Raw genomic sequence first — 23744 nt, forward strand, 5'->3', positions numbered from 1 at the left:
GGAATTCTTCCTGGAGTTCCTCTGGAAATTCATTCGGAAGTTTCTCTCGGAATTCCTCCAGGAGGTTTTCTAATTATTCCTCCAGAAAATCCGCTGGGAATTCCTCCAGGAATTCCTCTGGGTATTCTTCCAGAAGTTTTTCTAAGAATTCCTCCAGGAATTCCACTTAGGATTCCCCTATAGGAGTTTCTCTGTGAATTCCACCAGGAGTTTTCAGGAAATTTCCCCAGGAGTTCCTCTTGAAATTCTTTCGGAAATTTCTCTGGGAGTTCCTCACTGAATTCTTCCAGAAGTTTCTCTGATTATTCCTCCAGGAGTTCCCCTGGGAATTCTTCCAAAAATTTCTCTAAGAATTCCCCCAGGAGTATCACTGAGAATTCTTCGAGGAACTCCACTGGGAATTCTGCCAGAAGTTCTTCTAGGATTCTCTCCACTAGATCTTTAGGAAGTTTCTCTAGGAACACCTCCAAGAGTATCACTGAGAATTCCTCCAGGAATCCCTCTGGGAATTCCTCCAGTACGTTCTCTGATTATTCCTCCAGGGGTTCCGCTGGCAATTCCAAGAGTAGTTCATCTGGGAATTCTTTCGGAAGTTTCTCTGGAAACTCTCTAGGTATTCCCCCAAGAGTTCTTCTGGGAATTCTTCCAGAAATATCTCTGATTATTCCTCCAGGAGTTCTGTTGGGAACTTCCACAGGAGTTCCTTTGGAAATTCTTTCGGAAGTTTCTTTGGGAATTCCTCCAGGGGTTCCTCTGGGAATTCCTCCAGGAGTTTCTCTGGGAATTCCTCCAGAAGTTCCTCTGGGAATTCTTCCAGAAGTTTCCCTAATTATTTCTCCAGGAGTTTTGGTGGGAAATCTTCCAGGAGTTCCTCTGGAAATTCATTCGGAAGTTTCTCTGGGAATTCCTCCAGGAGGTTTTCTAATTATTCTCCAGAAGATCCGCTGGAAATTCCCCCAGGAGTTCCTCTGGGTATTCTTCCAAAAGTTTTTCTAAGAATTCCTCCAGGAGTTCCACTTGGAACTCCCCCAGGAGTTTTTCTGGGAATTCCACCAGGAGTTCTGTTGGAAATTTCTCCAGGAGTTCCTCTTGAAATTCTATCGGAAGTTTCTCTGGGAGTTCCTCAGGGAATTCTTCCAGAAGATTCTCTGATAATTCCTCCAGGAATTTTGCAGGGAATTCCCCCAGGAGTTCCCCTGGGAATTCTTCCAAAAATTTCTCTAAGAATTCCTCCAGGAGTATCACTGAGAATTCTTCGAGGAATTCCACTGGGAATTCTGCCAGAAGTTCCTCTAAGATTTTCTCCACCGATGCTTTGGGAATTTTGCCAGGAGGTCCTAAGGAAATTCCACCAGGAGATCCCCAGGGAATTCTTTCAGGTGATATTTTGAGAGATTTTTCGGAAGTTTCTCTCGGAATACCCCCAGGAGTATTACTGAGAATTCCTCCAGGGTCCCTTTGGGAATTCCTTCAGGAGGTTCTCTGATTATTCCTTCCAAGAGTTCCGCTGGGAATTCCCAGAGGAGTTCCTCTGGGAATTCTTTCGGAAGTTTCTCTGGGAACTCTCTAGGAATTCCCCCAAGAGTTCTTCTGGGAATTCTTCCAGAAGTATCTCTGATTATTCCTCCAGGAGTTCTGCTGGGAACTCCCACAAGAGTTCCTCTGGAAATTCTTTCGGAAGTTTTTCTGGGATTTCCTCCAGGAGCTTCTCTGATTATTCCTCCAGAAGATCCGCTGAGAATTCCTCCAGGAGTTCCACTTAGGATTCCCCCAGGAGTTTCTGTGGGAATTCCACCAGCAGTTTCACTGAAAATTCTTCGAAGAGTTCCACTGGGAATTCGTCAGAAAATCCTCTAGAAATTCCACCAGCGACTCCTCTGGGATTTCCTCCATCGCATGCTTTGGGAATTTCGCCAGGAGATCTTCTGAGAATTCTTTTGGAAGTTTCGCAGATAATACCTCCATGAGTTTCACTGAGAGTTTCTCCAGGAGGAACTTCCGGAGGAATTTTCTAGTGGAACTACGAATTTCCTAGAGGAACTTCCGGGCGAATTAACTCGAGGATCTTCCGGAGGAATTCCTAGAGGAACTTCCGGAGGAATTCCTGGAGGAACTTACAGAGGAATTTTTGGAGGAACTTCCGGAAAAATTTCTGGAGAAGCTTCCGAAGGAATTCCCGAAAAAACTTCCAGGAGAATCGCTGGAGGAACTTCAGGAGGAATTCCTGGAGGAACTTCCGGAGGAATTTCTGGAGGAACTTCCGGAGGAATTTCTGGAGGAACTTTCGGAGGAACGTCCGGAGGAACTTCCGAAGAAATTCCTGGAGGAACTTCTGGAAAAAATCCTGGAGGAACTTCCGGAGAAATTCCTGGAGAAACTTCCGGAGAAATTCCTGGAGGAACTTCCGGAGAAATTCCTGGAGGAACTTCCGGAGAAATTCCTAGAGGAACTTCCGGAGAAATTCCTGGAGGAACTTCCGAAGGAATTGCTGGAGGAACTTCCGGAGAAATCCCTGGAGAAACTTCCGAAGAAATTCCTGGAGGAATTTCCGGAGGAATTCCTGGAGGAACTTTCAGAGGAATTCCTGAAGGAACTTCCGGAAAAATTTCTGGAGGAACTTCCGAAAAAAATTCTGGAGGAACTTCCGAAGGAATTCCTGGAGGAACTTCCGAAGGAATTCCTGGAGGAACTTCCGAAGGAATTCCTAGAGGAACTTCCGAAGGAATTCCTAGAGGAACTTCCGAAGGAATTCCTTGAGGAACTTCCGAAGGAATTCCTAGAGGAACTTCCGAAGGAATTCCTAGAGGAACTTCCGAAGGAATTCCTAGAGGAACTTCCGAAGGAATTCCTAGAGGAACTTCCGAAGGAATTCCTAGAGGAACTTCCGAAGGAATTCCTGGAGGAACTTCCGAAGGAATTCCTGGAGGAACTTCCGAAGGAATTTCTAGAGGAACTTCCGAAGGAATTTCTAGAGGAACTTCCGAAGGAAGGCCTAGAGGAACTTCCGAAGGAAGGCCTAGAGGAACTTCCGAAGGAATTCCTAGCGGAACTTCCGAAGGAATTCCTAGCGGAACTTCCGAAGGAATTCCTAGAGGAACTTCCGAAGGAATTCCTAGAGGAACTTCCGAAGGAATTCCTAGAGGAACTTCCGAAGGAATTCCTAGAGGAACTTCCGAAGGAATTCCTAGAGGAACTTCCGAAGGAATTCCTAGAGAAACTTCCGAAGGAATTCCTAGAGGAACTTCCGAAGGAATTCCTAGAGGAACTTCCGAAGGAATTCCTTGAGGAACTTCCGAAAGAATTCCTAGAGGAACTTTCGAAGGAATTCCTAGAGGAACTTCCGAAGGAATTCCTAGAGGAACTTCCGAAGGAATTCCTAGAGGAACTTCCGAAGGAATTCCTAGAGGAACTTCCGAAGGAATTCCTAGAGGAGCTTCCGAAGGAATTCCTAGAGGAGCTTCCGAAGGAATTCCTAGAGGAACTTCCGAAGGAATTCCTTGAGGAACTTCCGAAGGAATTCCTTGAGGAACTTCCGAAGGAATTCCTAGAGGAACTTTCGAAGGAATTCCCAGAGGAACTTCCGAAGGAATTCCTAGAGGAGCTTCCGAAGGTATTCCTAGAGGAACTTCCGAAGGTATTCCTAGAGGAACTTCCGAAGGAATTCCTAGAGGAACTTCCGAAGGAATTTCTAGAGGAACTTCCGAAGGAATTCCTAGAGGAACTTCCGAAGGAAGGCCTAGAGGAACTTCCGAAGGAATTCCTAGCGGAACTTCCGAAGGAATTCCTAGAGGAACTTCCGAAGGAATTCCTAGAGGAACTTCCGAAGGAATTCCTAGAGGAACTTCCGAAGGAATTCCTTGAGGAACTTCCGAAAGAATTCCTTGAGGAACTTCCGAAGGAATTCCTTGAGGAACTTCCGAAGGAATTCCTTGAGGAACTTCCGAAGGAATTCCTTGAGGAACTTCCGAAGGAATTCCTTGAGGAACTTCCGAAGGAATTCCTTGAGGAACTTCCGAAGGAATTCCTTGAGGAACTTCCGAAGGAATTCCTTGAGGAACTTCCGAAGCAATTCGTTGAGGAACTTCCGAAGGAATTCCTTGAGGAACTTCCGAAGGAATTCCTAGAGGAACTTCCGAAGGAATTCCTAGAGGAACTTCCGAAGGAATTCCTTGAGGAACTTCCGAAGGAACTCCTGGAGGAACTTCCGAAGGAACTCCTGGAGGAACTTCCGAAGGAATTCCTAGAGGAACTTCCGAAAGAATTCCTAGAGGAACTTCCGAAAGAATTCCTGGAGGAACTTCCGAAGGAATTCCTAGAGGATCTTCCGAAGGAATTCTTAGAGGACCTTCCGAAGGAATTCCTAGAGGAACTTTCGGAGGAACCATTGGAGGAACAGCCGGAAGAATTCCTGGAGGAACTTCCGGAGGAAAACTTGGAGGAACTTCCGGAGGAATTCTTTGAGCAATTTTCGGAGAAATTCCTGAAGAAACTTCCAAAGGAATTTCTTGAGAAACTTCTGGAGGAACTTCCGGATGAATTGCGGAAAAATCCTTTGAGGAGCTTCCATAATTCCTGGAGGAACTTTCGGGGGCATTCCTGAAGGAACTCCCGGAGGAATCCCTTAAGGAACTTCTGGAGGAATTTAAGGAGGAACTATCGGAGGAATTCCAGGAGAAACGGTGAAGTTTTAGTGCATGAAATGAATGTACGTGGCCCCACACCGCTGCCGTCGATTACCAATCATCGCAGGAAGTCGGTGAAATAATTACCGAACAATTCAGCTGTTGAGATTCCGGTGAACTGAAGCAAACTTCACCGAAATCTGTGAAATGATTTAAGTGTGAACGGTGTGACGCCATCACGCCGCTGCCGCTGGCTGAAAACGATTTAACACGCCACCGCCGATAAAATTTCAATCAACGGGTCTGATTAAATTAAATTAAAAAATTATAAAAAAAAAATTGAGTTGAGATCTAACTCAGCTCATTTAAGCCCCAAACGCAATAGTAGCGGAACGGCGACGGAAACGGCAAATTTGACAGAAAATATATGGACTAACTGTCAAATCTTGCCGTTTTCGTTGCCGTTCCGCTGCATTGCGTGGGGGGCTTTATTACGCTATTGTTTCAAATTACAATTTGATGGAGTGGATTCTTATTCGGGAATTCCAGGATCCCTATACTAAATCGGTGTGAAGTTAATCATTTACGTATTCCATTCGCATCCAAACGCTCATCGTATTACTTTGCTTTTAAAATAGGTATCGTCCTGTCTATCTTTCCGGCGCTGGAAAATATACTCCATGATGTTAAAATTCCTTTTTAGCACGGGTAGAATGATCTGGTTGACTCATCCGGTTAATTTTAGTTTATGCCGGCATCTGTGAAAGACAAAGTCATCATGATTTCAATAATCTCACGGACATTACCACAGAACTTACCTAATTGTCGGTATCTGATGTTGAAGGACTTTCCAACTTGTGCCGAGAACGCTGTTGTTGAAGGACTTTCCAACTTGTGCCGAGAACGCTGCAACACATGCATTCCGGAGGCAGGCATCATCACGGCCTCTGTTCATGGTCTTCATGGTCTGTGAAAGACAAAGTCATCATGATTTCAATAATCTCACGGACATTACCACAGAACTTACCTAATTGTCGGTATCTGTTGTTGAAGGACTTTCCAACTTGTGCCGAGAATCTGTTGTTGAAGGACTTTCCAACTTGTGCCGAGAACGCTGCAACACATGCATTCCGGAGGCAGGCATCATCACGGCCTCTGTTCATGGTCTTCATGAATTTTTATAAACAGCACTCACGCGATCAACATCATCGGCAGCTTGATCAGCAGCAGCAGCAACACATCCCTACGGTTTATTTGAATCCGCATTTTAAATCCAGCGATGGCAAATTGACCGCATCCGCCGTCAATGTGATTTGATGCCGGCATCCATACGAACTCTGTAAATGACAAAGTTCTCAGCAATTCATTTATTATGAATATAAAAGTAATACAAAACTTACCCGGCACACGTCGTCGGAAGAAGCGCATCCTGACCGCGAGGACCAGATGATTCGTTGGAATGTCGATTCGTTTCAGCAGCTTCGAGAATATTTTTTATTTTTTTCCCCAACACCTCAGCAGTGCGGCTGTATGCAAAAGCAAACTGGCAAAATTGAAAATAGACACGTACAAATACTATTGCAACAGCATAAAATCATAAAAATGGTTATGTATTTGCATCGCAACATAACTAACATATTCTAACTAGTGGCTAACGTCGAACAGATTGTTTGCTGGGAAGTAGAAGTGTGGTTTTTCGTATTTCCGTGTAAGCTACCCAAACATGACATCTGAAGTTGTTATTTCTCGATACTAGCTTGTTGCGTGATTTTACTTTCCAGGGAGTATTTTCGGAGTTTGTATCTGGGAGTACTGTTGGGAGTAGACCGAAGAGCTACAGGAAGGTTGTTTGGGTGTGAGAAAGTATACCTGACCAGCGGAAAACGGCTGGTCAACTTTGGCTGATTGTTTTCTTATTTGTTGGTTTTAGTGATAAACGGCGTGATGGGAAGAGACAGTTCCATACTGCGTGGTGTATCGTGCGGGTCCTGGGATGAAAAGATTCTTCTATCGAGGAACGAGCAAATTCTGCGGAGCCATCCCTGGAACACAGTCCGTGTCGTTCTCATGCTCGTGAGCTGACTTATGCGGTTAGGCGGTTATTTCCCCTAGGAGTATGGGTCGAGGCCGGACACTTGTTGAGAGATTTCTTGATAGAATATCCCGCTGCTTATGGGTCTCGTAAACGATAAGGATGAGAGGTTACAACCGGCGTTTCTTCGGGTTTCAGCTGTCTTGGCGAGGAAAGTCGATGCTGGAGGTTGGATGAGACGAGACGTTCTCCGAAAGCCAGGAGAAATCTCCACTCCGGCCAGAGCAGCTTCCGGTTGGAGGCGTCCAGGCAGTTACGGAGTCGTCGTTGATCCGTGTTGAGATTGATGAGTTGGTGGTACATAGTTGACGAGATATCGTGATTGCGTAGGACTAGTAGCGGAGATGCTGACAAGGTGATGTACTGGATAATAGTGCTGGTAGTAAGCTAACCAGCTCGTTGCTGTTGTTGCAGTAGTAGACAATTGTAGGCTGCATTCAGTGGAAAGGTTGACAAAGTACAAAACCATCGTGTAGGCCGGGGAGGGCGTATCGCTCCCGGAAAAGCCAAGGGGAATCCCCATTCTGGTCCCGATAGCTTCCGGTTGGGGGCGCCCTGACTATCCCGGGGCCGTCACCGTCTCAGGCTGTTGGTTCAGTATAGCGTATAGGTTTCATGTAGGAGTAAGGCTTCTTCTTCTAGGAGGCTTATAGCACGTTGTTGGCTGTCTGGTTTGTTTTATGGACGAAGGTTAGCGGCTATTTTTTGCTTGACTTTTTTCTGTTGCTGAGCTTGCGCAGCGTCTGCAGAAGAGATGTTTGACAAGGAGCGTTTTGCGGGTGTGGCCGTTATATGCGGTGGAGATTTGTGCCTTTGGAATTTTGGTGGAGGTTTCGCTGCGTTGTTCTTGGAAAATAGGATTTTAGGGACCGTGCCAGTGCCTCTGGACGATTCAGGGCGGCTGGTCGGTGTAGGAGTTAGTTCCACATCGCTTGCGGAAGTAGATTCGTTGGATTCAGTAAATACCCCTTCTAGGGGATCAATGATTGGGATGTTCATGATTGGAGCTTTCCGGATCGTTTTGGGAGTCGACAGATCATGTACTAGAGGAGGAGTGATATAGTTGGCGGGCATAACCGAGCGGAGGAAATTGCCTAATTGGGCAGTAAGCGAGTTGATTTGTTCGTCTTGTTTAGCGACGATTGCTCTCAGTTCAGCAATCAAGCTAGCCTCACTTGGAGCGGTTGGTTGGCTATTTGTAGAAAGCATCGCACGTAGATTAGCAATTTCAGCGTCTTTTTGCGCAACCACATGGTAGAAGTTTTCGACTATCTTATCTTGTTCAGGGTTTCTAGATGAAACAACGTTGGCGAAGTTGTTGTTGTTGTTGCGGGCTTCGTATGCCCTCCTAGCTGCGGGGTATGATAGACCTTGGTTGACCTTGATTCTCTGAATTTCATTTTCTTTTTTGTACTCAGGACAGCTTCGTTCAGATAACGAGTGATCGCCGGACCGGCAACGGGAGCAAAACTTATCAGCAGCGCAGTTTCGATCTACGGCGATTTCGTGCGAACCGGAACATTTGCCACAGGTGGCTTTCTTAGCTTGACAACGCTTCGCCGTATGGCCGAAAGCCCAGCAGGAGAAACATTGCATGGGCGCCGGGTAGTACGGCCTAGTACGACAACGGATGTACCCAAAATCGATGAAATTAGGCATTACTGTCCCACTACAGGTAATGATTATTGTTGGAGTGTTCTCCCTGATTTCTCCGACCTTCCTTGTTATGCGCCGAACCTCACGTACCCCTTGTTCTTTTAGTTCATCGAGAAGTTCAGCATCGGATATGCTGACTACATCCTTACAGCTAACTACACATCGGGTGGTGTTGAGACTGGGGTGCTCAGTTACAGTCACCGGCGTGCCATCAATTAAAGAAGTCATCGAAAGTAGAGCCTTGACTTGTCGTATGTTGCGGACTTTCAGTGCGTAGGAGGTGCCTTGGGCCTCTGGAAAGGCTCATTCGATGTTTCCGTGGACGAGTTGCTGGACAGATTTCCTGATGGCAAATGGGATTTTTGGAAGGGATCCACTTACCGCAGATAGCCGAAGAATGTGAAGGGAACCATGCATGTTACCCCCGTCCATATACGGAGGGAGTGTCGGACCAGTGTGACTACCATCAATAGTACGCGATCCGTTGGGAGGAGGATCGTTCCACCACGGGAAATCATCCCCGCTTGAGGCTGCCATAGTGGCAGCCGCAGATGTGTGCTAAAAGCGTAAAGTAACAGCTACACTCACGCAAGGGTTTTTCTAGGAAGCGCGAGCAAAAACGAATGAAACCCGAGAGCGCCCGAAATTCCTCTTCGTCTCTGGATGCGATTTCACTTCCTACGATCAGTCTCTTTTCTTGTCCTCTTTGTGCGGATATTCCGCTCGGCCGCTGTTGTCACTACACTAAGTTGATCGTTTTGGGGTGAGCCAGTCAACGAGACCGGTCCCTCTTCTTCGGCTTTGCGCGGTTGATTCCACTCTGAGATGAATTTTCTTCCACTTATCCACAATCAACACTGTTCGGACCACCGGGCCTCTACCCCACCGATGGAGGTAAGTATGCGGTGAGTATTATACACTAGGGTTTTCTCTCGTCTCTCTGCACCGGGTTAAATGCGGTCAACTGCCGTTTAATGACCTGACGCCAATCGCGCTTGGCTTCACTTTAGATCGACGGAATCAGTAATCGATGGATCTTGGTACTAATTCTGATCCTGTACACTGTTGGCCCCTCCGAACCAATTCGGCAGGGGGCACACGCCCTAGCAGGCTTTAGATGTCCGTATTCTCACGCACTGGACACTTAACGACACTTGATAATTTTCCGCCACCGGTTAACTTTCAATGGTCACGGGCATGTACTTTCCAGCTAAGCTGCACTTGGTTTGCACTTCAATGCCCTCCCCCCCCCAACCTAGCTCGGCAGGGGGCTCGAGCCTCCGAAGGCTTCAAACGACCACAATTCACTCCCACTATATTGCAGTTCTTTGTCTTTACATTTCAAATCTCTGCTGGTTAGGCAGGAACAAACCGGTACATTGTTGCCGGCAAAATCGGATTCCGGTAAAGGTAGCTCCAACTGATTCGTCGCGGATACGTAACGCGTAACGATTTAGGACACACAAATTAAAATAACGGACAAGACTTAAGTTTAAATTTGTTACACAGGACAAACAGTGAACAAATTAAAATGCTTCTGAACCGAGAGAGCTTACGGAAACGCGTCTGTTCAGCTCGACTACAAACGATTTGTGAACAAAGAAATAAGGGAGACACTAAACGTAAGATTTTTGTTTGGATATTTCTTTTTTCATTATTGTTTTAGATCGTTCGAAAGCAGAAATATACGTTGTTCAAATAATTGTAATTTTGTCATCCCGTCGCAATCGCAACAACTCCAAATACCGAGATGCTTCTGCTATGAGAACTCAATCAAAGAAGCCGACAGTATTCAACTCCACACACGACACACCACACCTGCTGAAAAAAGCAAAATGGCGTCTGTGTGCTACTTAGGAATATCAGGAATATAAACGAACGAGAATATCCACTGTTCACTGTTCATTCTAGAACAAATTGATTTGTTTTTTTTTTCTAATCAAAGTCAGCAGCAACCGAATCATTTTCTTGGGAGCACATTGTTGGTCTTATATAGTTTACCGTTTGTACGCTACTTAGAAGTGATATTCGCATCAATAGTTTCTAATTCAGGACGAACAACTCGAACACTAAGCCATAAGCAACAGTTCTAATTGATAAACTGTAGTCCAAAGCAGAATAATAAAATTTACAAAAGCCTTGAAAATGGATAAAACGTAGATAGAAGGTTAAAGCGAAGCCTCTATCAGATTTCTTAGCACGTCTGAATTCGAGGTGTAAAACAACTCAAGTCTTGGGAACCGCATGTCTGATATGGGATACGCTCCGAAGCTAAATCTAATTTATTGCTCAAAATTTCCCACACGAGTAAATGCTACCCGGGGATATAAAAATCTCGCATTTCCGGAACCTTTCCTAACTATCTCCACTGTTCACTTTTCCGGCGGAAATGATGACACTCGCCATGCAAGACACGCAAACACGCGTGTCTACCCAAAGCACCAACGATTCCGACGACGACGGAAGAAAAATTAAACCAATCGTTTTACGCACCCACTCTCTATTAGCAGTAGCAACACACCCGCCAGTCGCCATCTAACAAGGGTAGATATTCTGCTCTGTGATCTCTCGATGTAACAAGATACTGTCAACGCGTGACCCATCGACCCAAGCCGACGAAAGCCAGCCAAAGAACCGATAAAAACAAGATTAAATTCGTTCTTTACTATCGCAGGTCCCGCCAAATAGCTTTGGCTCCCTAACTTCTGTGAAGTGCTTGATGACGCGACGGAAGAAATTTTCTCACTGAGCTGTTGGTGCAGACCGGGACGGAAAGGGGGAAAAGCTCACTAATTCGAAAAAAGGTCTCGAGTCCTGCATTTCTACCGAGGAAGCTGCCTAACGGGATGAGGATTATAGGGCCAGGAAACCTTAAGCACTTGACGTGATTTTTGACCTAGGATTGGTACATCCTGTGCTTGAAATAGGATTCCAGGGGTTTATACATAGCTGGAGGGTGCAAGATTTTTTCGATTGTTGCTGGTTTCGTTTGCTGAAACTGGAAGATGATAAGCTGAAGTTATAAAGATTGAATATTTCAGAATCGTTCATAAATTTTAAATCTAGTATGTATTATATAACGTTGGCTATATTCCGTCTACCTTATTTAGTCGTAGCATTTTTGTATGTACAACTCTTTTTTGTCATTCTTTGTCATTCTTCATGTTATTTCACTCATTTACAAAAACATTTGTTTGTTTTTTCCAACAACAATTTGTTGTTTCCACGCTTTTATTTTTATAGATGCCATGCTTTTAAATTACCAGGGCTCTTTCAAAACAAACGCCAATAAAAAAACCCAATTCTATGCACAAGTTCGCGTATCAGTTTCATCTCATTACATTGTATCGATTATTTTCCATCCACCATTGAAAATGCTCTAAAAAAATATCGGCATTGCCACATATGAATTAATTTCCACTTTCATTTTAGGAACGAAATATCACAGGACAGCTCGCAGTGATTCAACAGAAACTCGACCAAATACGGAGAAAACCAATGGTTTGCATGGCTTATATCATACAATGCAATGATATAAACGGACGAGTCGAATCCTGCATAGTTCTTTTAGACAATAAACCCAGCGGATTACAACTCGTGTTTGCATCGTGCAGGTAATGTGAAAATATATGAGCGCTGCGGATCAAATCACGACTTTCCTTCGAAACCGCGAGCCGCATACAAATTTGGCTTTATTCACGTTATATTCAGTGTAACAATGATAACCTCAATGCATTGCATAAACTAGTATTTAAAAGGCTAGAAGGGTATAGGGGGAGATCCCTCAGCGCCGTACACCTTCCAATACCGGACACTTCTCAAAACGACACTTGCAGAGGTCCGTCCACCATCTTATGTAGTACAAAAGAAAGCTATTGAAAAGTCCTTTACTTGCATAGAATATCCGATCCTCATGTTGTAAACTATGTACAAGATTTGAAATTAAATAAAAACGCCAAAAATGTTTAGCCTTACTTCAGAAGGTTAATTCAGCAACATTTTAACTACTAAAAGGCCAAGTTCTTTAAGAAGGCAAATTTTGAAATTGAAAAAAACCATAACTCTTTTCGCTTTCAACGGATCAATGTGAAATTTTGAGACAAAGTCCAGTTCATATTCTAGTTTTGATTCCAGTGTTCGAGTGGTGTTCATATTTCGTATTGTTCCGTATTTATTCCAGATTCGTTTGGGGTACCTACATTATGGCATTTGGGGTATTTAGATAAAAAAGATGAAAACTCAATTTTTCCTATGGAACTCTTCTCAAACATCACCCAAAAACGAAGCTATACTAAATACGGTTCTATTAGGGATTTTTCAGATTTTTTGTAGTACTTATAAGCGTCTCCAGGATGTCCCAAAATGCCCCCGGAGAAGCCGTCTTCATGATTTCTCACATACTTTTGGTACATCTCTCAGATCATCTTACAGACTTAAGACCTCATTGGTCACTTCCAGAACCTCAAGAAATGCTCCGGGGGAACCTGCAGGAATGTACATTTTCATTTATTGACCAAAACATGTCATGCGACTGCTCATTCTTCAAGATTTCTCAAGAATAATCTTCTGGTAATTCTATAAACGACGATTGGTCTCATTGGTCACTTCCGGACTGTTGCGTGGTGCCCCGGGGATCCTGTAGAAGAGGACATTTCTGACTTTAGACCAAGCGTAACGTGCTACAGTTCTACTAAACAAAAGGACTCATTGGGCACTCCCGGAACATCACGGAGTGCCCCGGCGGAACCTGCAGAAATGGGCATTTTCCTTTTTGCTCTAAAACATGTCATGCGACTGCTCTATCGTCATGGTTTCTCACGAATTATTATTTGATGATTATTGATGATTGTATAAAGGACAATTGACCCCATTGCCCACTTCCGGAATACCACGGAGAACCCCGGTGGGTCCTGTAGAAGGGGGCATTTTCGATTTAAGACCAAAATGTGTCATGTGACAACTTATTCTTCCTGGTTTTCTCAAATAAACTTCTGGTACGTCTGTAAAGTGCAGACAAACTCATTGACCACTCCCGGAACTTCATAGAGTGCCCGGCAGAACCTATAGGAATAGACATTTTTGTTTTTGCATCAAAACATTTCATGCAATAGCTTTACCTTCAAGGTTTCTCACGAATCATTATCTGTTGATCCTATAAAAACAATTGACCGCTCTGGTTATGTTTAGATCATCACAGAGTGGCCCGGGGAAACTTGTAGAACAGGGCATTTCCGAATTTGAGCCAATACATATCATACGACCGGTCATTCTTCATGGTTTTTCACAAATAAACTTGTGATAGGTCTGTAAAGTGTAAGAGAATTATTCTGATGATTTTATAAAGGACAATAGACCTCATTGTTCACTTCCGGAACATCACGCAGTGCCCCTGGGAATCCAACTTCATGGTTTCAACCGAATAATCTTCTGATCAGTCTGTAAAAGACAATTGACCATTTCCGAAACATTACGGAGTGTCCCAGAGGATCCTGTAAAAGAGGATATTGAGCTTAAACTTGAACTGGATTGTCCACCTGTAGTTGCTACTCCATTATGGCCAGATCAGCTATTCTTGTTCAGAGAACCAACATAGGTTGACCTGGGAGCAGCACTCATCTTCAATTTAGAAGTACTGATGATCTCATTTTTTAGGTCACACTGACGCCTCCTAAATCAGCATGCAAGTCAAGGTTGAGAAGGGGAAAGAAATGATGATACAATCACTCGCCCACTACAATAGGAATCTGCCACTACACTTGCCACGATTTCATGCGGAATTTATTGATTTTTTTTGTTTTTGTTCGAGAGCTACACGCAAAAAAAAAGCGTTCATGAATTCGTGAACTTATGAGTTCACGGTGTATTTTTTCGGGATCATCAGTCACGGATTCGGGAATACAGTCACGTTTTCTGGAACGTTCTGGAAAACGTGACTGGTGTTCCCGAATCCATGAATTAAATCGCGGTGTATTTTTGCTGGTTCACGAATTCGGGAACTCGGGACTCGAACACACGACCCTACAGTACGCTAGACTGGTGCTAAATACTCACGCTCCTCTAATGTGAACGTGTACTATAGACATGTGGAAGTATTGGCTTGACAAATGGATTGCGAGTGATTTGACTATGTGTCCAATTTGGGAATTTCGAGCTCATTCAGTAGCCACTAGGTTTCGAAGGCAAACGGAGGTCCTTCGTAGCTTAGTTGGTTAAAGCGCCAGTCTAGCGTACTGTAGGGTCATGGGTTCGAGTCCCATCGAAGGGATAGTGGTTACCTCCAATGCATTTTTCAAATCAATATCTTCCGCATAATGTACATATTCACATATGAGTTTTCACAATACAATTTTATACCAAAACGTATCATGCGACAGCTCATTCTCCAAGGTTCAACGGGTCAAGCAACAGCTCTTTCTTCAGGATTTTTCACGAATAACTACTAATGAGTCTATAAAGCACGATATTATTGGCTACTAGCAGGAACACACGAGGAGTCCCGGGAAAACATGCAGGGGGAAATATTTTCGATTGTAGAACGTCTCTTGCGACTATTCTTTCTTTGTGAATCCTCACGAACAATCTTCTGGTGAGGCAGTGAAAGACGATAGACCTTATTAGCCACACTCGTTACCTCACGCGTACTCCAGGAGCAACTGTAGGTGGAAGCATGTTCGTCAAGACCAAAACGTATCTTTTTCCCCTGTTCGGGTGTACCACGGTGACCTGTTATTTGATCTATTGTAGCGTTACCCGTATCCTTAGTGTTTAAGTGCATGTCGAATTACTTCATTACTATTGATAAGCAATGCTGTATCGGTTTTCATACAGTTGTTGTTTTGTTTTCTCAAGAGCACCATGACAAGGTCCCGCTATTTAGACCCTTCACAGAGTGCAATCCCATTGAAGGCGCGTCCCTTAACAATAGGAAATCAATCCTTTCTTGAGAAAACAGAAGAGTGATACTGTTTTTGGCCATGCATCGGAGCCCTAGCCCCATCCTTGTCTTGCTTCTAGAATAGCACCAGTAAAACAATGAAACCCGGGATTTAGCTCTGTCTACAAGACCATTTCAAGCAAGAGAATTTGTTCAGTAAGGTACCCCGGGGCAAGTGAAAATACGGGGTAAGTGGGTACTATGGCTGCCGATTAATCGGTGAACGTTTTTAATGGTAACAATGTTCTAGAAAGATAAAGCAGAATTATCAACGAATTCCCTGACACAAAAAAATTTGGAATCAAAACCATTTGCAACACCATACTAATGGTATTGTTTAATCATGACTTTAAACTACTGGCAAAATCTATTACTTTTATTTTAATTCAATGGATTTCCAACAAAATAGTCGTTTCTAAATTCATCATTGATGTGGAAAGTGAATATTTTGAGCAATTGAATAATTGTGTGACATCAAAAACGATTTAAAAGTTTTGATTAAAGCCAAAATCTGCAATTTTCACTTTCCCTTGATTTTTAACATACATGGGGCAAGTGGGACATATTTGAACAACATTTTCGATAGAGCCATTTTACCTGTTTTTAGATTGTTGTCTAGTTAAAAACAACTTCGACACTCATATATCATATGGATCTGAATAAAATGCAGTTGATATCGTTGGTTTAGTGGTTAAGAAGTAATGTGCAGTTGATTTACCAAATGTGTATTTCACTTTCTGAAAATTATCTCCCTCATGGAAAAGAGCAATGGTTATAACTATGCAAAATTTTCCGTTTACAGTGCAAACAATCTATTTATTCTACAATAGATCAACAGGTTTTGTCTTGTGTTATTTTTAAACTTCGCATCAGATTAACAGATTTTCAGATAAATAAAGTCGTTCTATTACAAATTTGCAACACCGCCTGAATAAAAACGTTCCTTTTGAAGTTCTAATTTATGTAATAATTTGCGTTAAACAGAGAAACATTCATTCGAAAAGTGAACAAAGATTTGCTTATCTCTTCTATCTTACACATTTGGTGAGGAAGTAAGCTAATGTAAAGCCAGACAACAGACAATTAAACAGTAAACCGGCTGTTGTCTTGTTTTTATATCTGCTAACATTGTAATCCCTTTCTTTTGCCAAACCCAAAAGTCTGACAATCAATAAACCTCCATCCATGATCTGAAATACTACGACTCAGAAATTACATGAACATTATATCTACATTCTTCATATTAGTTTCGTTCGACAGTATAGAGCAGAATAGGTCCCACTTGCCCCGTTTGAAGGGGTAAGTGAATCCCACAGGCAAATTTATTTATGTCACTACCAATATTTTTATAACTGAATAAAAGGCTTACAAAACGTCTACACTTCAACAACGGAAGCATATAATGATGTATCCGTGGTTAATGTCCTGAAAAACCCTGTTTTCTAAGTATGCGTTAGAGATTTTGCTGAACTAGCGTTTTTTTAGGTCCCACTTGCCCCGGGGTACCTTAATAAGAACTTCCGTGTGTTCCTCTCACTACAATTGTTCACCAGTTCAAGAAGAGTTAGTACGTATTTAAACCCCTAACTCAATTTTTCCAACAGTCAGTTCAACCTAGGACCGGGTACCGAGGTTTTTTAACTAATTGCTTGAAAAATTGTTTCCGCTGCATGCAGTTTAGCCTCAAACAAGATGAATTCGAGTCTTTCAACTGTCTGCAAGGTAACATTAATTATGTTTTATGTCTGAGACTGCTGTTGGTAGCGGGGACTAAATACGATAAATCTTTAATTACTACAACTTATTGCCCTAGCTAGAAAAATGGATTAAGCTAGGGCTCTGTTTGGTAGATCTTAAACCGCAACACACTACGTCAAAGAGATCCACCGTGTTACGGGAAAAACGTATCTTGCAATGGCTCTTTTCATTTGATTCATTTAATATATTTAGCTGGCATCTAAACAGACAACACTGAATCAACAATTTGACGCCACTACACACGGATCAATACATCTCTCCTTCCTTATTTGGACTATACGCTTACCAAATAGTTTCCCAAGCAATACAGTTTGTTTCAACTCAGTACTTGGAATATAATTATGACTTCTCCACCAGCCGGAATCTCGTTACCAGACTCTTATATACGACTTGTTTACAACCAAAAAAGCGAAAGAGGTGGAGTCAATATAGGGGGAAAGACGGCTTTGGCAGGTTTTGTTCTATTATTGGCAGGGGGGTTTTTGTCGTCCGAATTTTATGAAATTATGGCCACAATATTCTTTGATATGCAAAGAATGTTTAGGCCAAATTTGAGCCTAGTCAGTCATAAAAAAAACCCCTGCCAATAATGGAATAAAACCTGCCAAAGCCGTCATTACCCCTATATCATTTCTTAGGTTTCATATGAAATGATTTTGAATCTTAATTATAACTGAAATATAATACCCGTGAAAACCGAGCTGCCATTTTATTCCGGTTAGGTGTATTGCCTAATTTGTTTTGGAAATATATTTCAAAGAATGCATGATGAAAAACAATAAATATTCCAAAATTAACAATTGTGTGTTGTTGTTTATATGATGAAATTTCACATGCGGCTCAGAATTTATGGTGAAACACACTTAATGTACCTTCATTTTTTCGATGCGCCTTGAGAAACTGATCTTATAATCGTTCGGTTTTTGAAAAAAATTGCATATGCATCGTATGCTTCATACGTGAACAAAACGCATATCTGATTTTCATTATTCAGATCTCCATTTTCGTCGTACAGTGACGGTTGATCTTCAACAATAAAAACTTTTATAAGGAAAAATGTTCAATATTTCAAAAATATATTAAGTGACCGTATCACGGTTACTCGTGTTGAATATTATGGTAATCCATGACCAAAAGATTCGTATGTCTGGGTGTGCTAAAATCAATACATTTTTTGTTGTGAATTTTGTTTCGAGCCTGTCCAAACACTAAAAAATAGTCCAATGGAAACCCCAACATATGGTAAAAGACTATAAAAACTGACCGCATCGAACCATCAAGTTAACTGTAAAGTTGACATCGGACATAAAAGTCAAATCAATTTAAATTTTGAAATAAGGGAACTATTTCCTTTTTCATATCACTGGAAACGTTTCCGATGAAAATAAATTCAATTCTTTCTATGTGCTTGAAAGAGAAAGATTATTGTCAGCAAGATCTCTGAATACACACTGTGACATATCTAATCTATTGAAAAGTATTTTCATTTTCAACATTCTATTTTCATTATTCAGAAAACGAAATCCGTTTTTTTGTCCTGCACTGTATTTAGATCTGTCAAAAATATTGCATTCAATAAGGAATGGTGAAGCTGTTCCGAAAATTTATATTCAACGTAAATGCAACCGCATGAAACCATAAATATAAATTCAATAATTGTTGTTTGTTATAACGCAGTTGTAAATCGGTAAACCTAAAAACCATGAGTTATAAATAAAGCCTGTCCACGTTAAATTTCGGACAATTAGATAATGTACAATTGATTTGTCGTTATTTTACCAATCTTAACGAGAGCTACGACATGCTGAAAGCAGCAGTAAAGCGAAGAGTCTGAGCTGTCATGCAAATAGATCGTCTCAGTGGTTGGTAAAAATGTTTAAAAATCGCGCCGGACGATGTGTGTCCGAAATTTAACGTGGACAAGCTTTAACACTTCCAAGTTACAACTAAAAACAATATTACTTTCAAAATCAAATTGTGTTTTTGTGATTTATGTGCCCTCGCTGTGATGTGATGTATATTAGACATATAATCGCAACCAATAAAAGTTAAATTATTAAGGTGGTTATACAACAAAGCCACAAATCGGCCATCTTGGAAACCACGTGTTTTTTCTAGTGATTTTTCAAGAGCACGAATTGAGAGAACCACAACGCCCATGGGGATGAAACATTCGTTTGATCGTTTGCTTACTTATGCTAAACAATCGACTTTAATTTCAGCATTGTACGAACATTATTACGCTAGATTTGAACTTTTGACAATAGGAGTAGAAAACCGTGTGGTGAATTTAAAATTCACCACATGGCTTGATTGTATAATCACCTTAAAGGTAAGATAAACAATTTCAAGAATATCATTGGCTATTCGTGTCCATTCCTTTCTAAACAAAATTCTGTATTCTGAAGGCATATTTTTTAACGCCATGCAGAAGGTTATATTGAGGTTTCGGTGTAACAGAATTATTTCAAACATTGTTTAGCTGTTTTATTTAAGTTATACATAAGATGCAAATAAAAATCTTTAAGAAATATGACTTTCCGAAATCCAAAATAAAGAACTTAAGTATAACTGAATCCAAACTCAATGTCACTATCGAAACAAGTATATAATTTATATACAACATTTCTATTATTTTTTTTTTATTAGGAGTAAGTTGCAGGTGCTACTTGGGTTTGATTTCTTCCTAATTGATCTTCTTCTTCTTCAATGGCTCTGGAACTTGGCCTGCTCTTTAATTTAGTGTTTTTTACGCATTTCCAAAGTTCTTATTTGAAAGCTTACTATTCCCTCAAATTCCATGTGTATTTGTATTGTATAGCAAGAAAATTATACACTATTCCCGGAAGCCGGGGTTTTTTCCCACCCGAAAACATTTTAGGCCGGACCGAGAATCGGACTCGGCTTCTCCGGATTGGCAATCCTACGCTTTTGCCCAGGACTTTGTACAGATTCGCTCGGGCATTCCAAAATGTTCCGGTAGTGGCCAATAAGGACAATTGTTTTTTTTTATAAAATCATCAGAAAATTATTCGTAAGAATCCATGAAGACCCAGTTTTAGGCAACACATGTTTTCAGTCTCCTTTAAATTCTTAAAAAAAAACTGACAACAGAACTAACTCTCTCAAATGTATTTTTGTACACAATGTCAACCAAGTAGGATGAGTATTTAATATTGTCCGGCTCCTACACACTTGAAAATGTATTGCGAGAGATCGGCTGGTACCTGGTGCTGAGAATTTGGTTTCATCAGTACCCGCTAAGCTGCGGTGGACGACGGAGGTCCTTCGTAGCTTAGTAGGGAAAGCACCTGTCATGCGAACTGGGGTCGTGGGATCAAACCCCACCGAAGGGGCGGTTACCCTCCAATACCTTTTCCGAACTAAATCTATCACATGTTGTACATATGCATAATCAAGTTTCAGACATAGTAACCGTTTCATTGTTTGACGAAATATCACGAAATACGATTGCGGGACAATGAGTAATATTATCGCAAAGTTTAGAGTTACTTGCCCCTTGACTAACCCCATTATTGTATTTCAATCTATTTTAATGATTTTCTAACTTTCCCCGTCAAATTTATGAACTGTTTGAATATATAAAAACCCAGCTGATTGCAAGACGAATCGATTAGTATAAACATTTAGTATAAACATTTTAAAATAGGTCCATCCATTCGTCATTCGAGTTATATTGCCTTTGAACTGAATTTGACTCTCCGTGCCATTAGCATTAGCATTAGCATTTTTACGGTGTAATTCGTAGATTGGACACTAGTGATACTCATGTTTTACTGATGCGATCCTTATCTAGAATGCTATCAGAATTCAAGAAGGGAAGTGGTCCTTGATTCCAGTCTTAAACAAAAATAACAAGAGCATTGGGATTACTACTCCTGGCCACGCCCATCTTCACCGTAACTAACGAGAGGGAGGAAGTGTTGATGTGGTACTTATTTAACGAGAGGCCACCGACTTAGCGACACCCTCATAAGTACCACGGAGTTGGATAATGAGGAAGGTATTCGTTGGGTCAGGATTTGCCTGCAGCTGACAATGTAACCGTAGTAGATCTGAATTTGACTCTCCGTGCCATTGATCAAACATTAGAATTTCGTCTAATAAGTTATCGAACATTTCATCTTTTCCATGTCGGTGCAATAACAGTTTAGTTTTTATTTTTTTCTTACTATTAGTGTCAAGTATCCTTCCACCTCTCGAAGTGAGAATGGCGGCGGAGACTTCGGGCGACAGTACGTCTTCGATAATGCTCGCAAACGGTTCTACCAGGTATGTTCGCTGGGCCTTGGATTGTTTACTTTCAGCAGAAAGCAAAAAGCCTAGATAAAACGTTCACTGGTTCGATTCTTCCAAGGATAATCAAGAATATGTTATTTCCGGTGCATCTTTTTGTGCCAAGGATGTTTAATAGTATCAATTCCAAACAATTAGCTCATACAGCCGAATTTGTAACAACAAACTACGTTGCGGTAAATGTTTCGAAATACATCGGGAGGAGTCCTGCCAGCATGAAGCTACATCATGTGCGTATTGTGGTATGGATCCTCCACTTGGTTTGGAAGAATGCCTGGTGTACAAAAAGCGCACCAAAAAGGTGGAGCAGTCTTATGCGGAAATTGTTAAACCGCAAAACACACCCGCCACTGCCACCATAACGACTGCTTTTTCAGCAGCCGTTCAAGTAAGTGATTATTACGATTCCATTTCCGTTGATGGATCGGACTCTGACGAAACCGATATGAATGATTCTTCGGAAGTACACGCGTCCGAAAAGGGGAAAGAACCGTCTTCCTCGGGATCGCGCCATAAGAAAACAAAAGCCATCCATAAAGGCTTGGCACAATCTGAAGATAAAGGGGGATTATTTAAAATCCCGTAGCAACCTGCTTTTACTGCTCCTTTGGATCTTTGCTGAAGTAAGTTATTTCCGCCATTGCCTAAGAGCGATGTTTCCTAGAAACATCCAGCAAAGATTATCAATGTGCTCAATGAAAAGAATAATGCTACTCGCACTTCTGAAAAAATAACTCGTCCAATCGAGGATAGATATCCTTTGAGGACAAGACTCGCTGTATTCAAAACAAATTTCACTCGCATTTTCAAGGGCACCCCACTCAAAACGGAAGCAACGCTCAACCATCTTTTTTATTATTTCACAAATGCTTGCAAAACTGTAATAATTGAAATTTATTTTGGGTTCAGCGAGTCCATTGAGGTCTCTAACCTATGCCGTCTTTATTCCAACGGTAGAAGCATATCTGAAGCAATCGACTGCTTTATGGCCCCTTCTTGCAGAAATTGTATTTACCGATGGATAATACGGCCAATATACAATAACTGTACTTCAGTGGAACTATCATAGTTAACAAAAATAGATGTTTTGAAGTTTTTGACTCGCAATTCCGGAAGCGATATATTTGCTCTCTGTAACACATGGCTTTAATCTGAAGATGAAATCAACTCCCACGATTTTAGCATTATTTGGCAAGATCGGGATGACCACAATGGCGGCGTTCTTTTCGGGATCAAAAAATTCTACTACTTCTACAGAATTCCTATTCCGGTTGTTAATGGCTTAGGAATCGTCGCTTGCCATGTAAGTGTAAGGAATAAAAACCTTTGCATAACTTGAGTTTATATACTGAACGCACCACTTAATCGTCGACAGCTTTGGAATGCAGTCTTTCTTCTATCATCCTCAGTTTTGATACTGGGTGATATGAACATCCATAGTATTGCATGCGGCGAAACGTATGACGATTATAGAGCGCTTATTCTCAGTAGAGGTGGGTATGTCATTGAAAAAGAGAGAAGGTGTTAGGGAAGATTGTACGACAATCCCCCGAATAACAATTCCCCGAAAGCAATTTCCCCGAATGCAATTTCCTCGAATAACAATTCCCCGAATGTAACATTTCCCCGAATGTAACATTTCCCCGAACGTAACAATTCCTCGAATGTAACATTTCCCCGAATGCATCTCCCTTCTTTTTGAGTGAGGCACAAGGCGATGGGTATTAAGTAAGTCATGCGAGCAAAGTCGTATGATTGCCGATCCGAAGGTTGCGAGTTCGGTTCTAGGTGTGGCCTAAGATGCTTCAGGGTGGGAAGCATTTTCGGCTCCTTGTGAACAGTGTATCCATTGTACTTGCTACACAAGACATTCATGTAACTGACAGGTACCGGGAAGCTTTCCATAACTGTGGGAATGCCTTCTTGAAATGAACGCGTTTGTCCGGTATAAGATGACGGTAGGAGATAATTCCTTCTTTGCCCGGTATAAGGCAAAGAGGATAGATAGTTCCTTCTTTAAATGAACTCGTTTGTCTGAAATAAAGTGAAAGAATGAAACAACGCCTTCCTTAAATGATCGCGTCTGTCCGGTGTAATGAGAATGGAGGAGATAATGCCTTCTTTAAATTAAGGTCTCTCGAGACAGAAATTCTGTCCGCAATATAGCATAAGAGAAGATAATTCGTTTACTAAGCAAGTACCACGTTTGCCAGGTATAATGAATGATTGACATGAAGCAATTATATGTTTCAAAACTGCTGTTATATTACACCACACTTATCTAAGAAAATGCTTATTTGTTTAATATAACATTCTGAAAAACAGCATTCTTCCAAAGGTTATTCTGAAAAAGGTACAATCCATC

At 41.7% G+C, this 23744-nt stretch overlaps 1 protein-coding gene and 1 long non-coding RNA gene across 2 annotated transcripts in view; both read right to left on the bottom strand.

Moving 5' to 3' along the window:
- The window catches only part of LOC134205184 (neurotrimin), a 972131-nt gene that overhangs the window by 944430 nt on the left and 3957 nt on the right, over positions 1-23744 (bottom strand). The gene's annotated exons all lie outside the window — the stretch shown is intronic.
- LOC134206918 (uncharacterized) lies at positions 5112-5909 on the bottom strand. Its single transcript, XR_009978328.1, has 3 exons — positions 5650-5909; positions 5441-5589; positions 5112-5380 (listed from the first exon to the last, which is right to left on the bottom strand). It is a non-coding gene; the product is annotated as an uncharacterized LOC134206918 (long non-coding RNA).

This window comes from Armigeres subalbatus, chromosome 1 (genome assembly GCF_024139115.2).
Source record: "Armigeres subalbatus isolate Guangzhou_Male chromosome 1, GZ_Asu_2, whole genome shotgun sequence".
NCBI classification, from domain to species: Eukaryota; Metazoa; Arthropoda; class Insecta; order Diptera; family Culicidae; genus Armigeres; species Armigeres subalbatus.